Below are 1212 nucleotides of genomic sequence, written 5' to 3'. Positions count from 1 at the left end.
TTAAAAATAGCTTTGCATTTTTACTAATTACAGTACTGTATTTGTACTTTACATTTTAATTATGTATATGGTTTTATATAATGTATATATAGTATTGTAATATTGTCTTTCTTGTAAATGTAATATTAACTTTAACTCTGTTTTAACTTTTATACTACATATGTATTCTTGAAATTTCTCTTTGTAGACGTACTAATAGTATTTTATAAATAATTTCTATTGCACAATCTTGGACCATGACAATGTAGCATTTTGTTACACATTATACTTGTATAATGATGTATCAAATAATTGATAGAATGAATTGATTTGATCTGATATACAGGAGGTTGACTACAGCCCTGCTTCTAGGTGTCTTTTTACTCCTTCGTTATCCTGTCAGTCAGAATTTCAATACGATTTTAATTAGCAAGTAAAAACTGACAGATGCTTTTTAGTTCAAACTCTTCTGGGCCATTTATTTTTTCATGTTATTCATTTGTATTTTATTTTTGTATTATTTTATTTATTCAAAATGTACAATTCATTATTATTATTATTATTATTATTATTATTATTATTATTATTATTATTATTATTATTATTATATATTTTCTTACTATTATTACTATTTTAACTTTTAATCTGTATGACATTTATATTTTTTATTTATTCAGTTATTTTTATTAATGTTTATTTTTATCTTAATTTATTTATTTGGTATTTGCATGTATTTATTTATGAGTTGTAAATGATTGTAAATGACTCATTACTATGTCTCTTTTACTCCTGACTTGTCACGTGACACGTTTCTCTTGTTGGCACAATCTCACGCTTTGCCAGTGCAGCATTTCACTGCGTATATTATATTATAATAATTTATGTGACAAATGAAAATTGGTTTCATTTTAACTGATATTAGTTTGACTTCACTATTTATAAAATTGACGTTACAGACCGGCCTCTCGGTATGTTTTTACACACTCACCGTCCTGTCAGGTAGAATTTTAATACAATTTTTAATCAGCAGGTAAAATTTGACAGAAGCTTCTTTTATAGTTCAAACTGTTCTTTAATATTATTCCTTCATTTGTTTTCATTCATTTTTTCAGAATTCTTATTTTTGTTTATTGTGTGATTGCTTTATTTATTTATAAAAAAATTTAAAAAATCTAAGATTTGACAGAAGATGCTTCTCTGTTCTGGGGCTACACCCGCGCATGCGCAGTAGCT

Source organism: Thunnus albacares, chromosome 18 (assembly GCF_914725855.1).
Source record: "Thunnus albacares chromosome 18, fThuAlb1.1, whole genome shotgun sequence".
NCBI lineage: Eukaryota > Metazoa > Chordata > Actinopteri > Scombriformes > Scombridae > Thunnus > Thunnus albacares.
Note: the sequence above shows the minus strand (reverse complement) of the source record.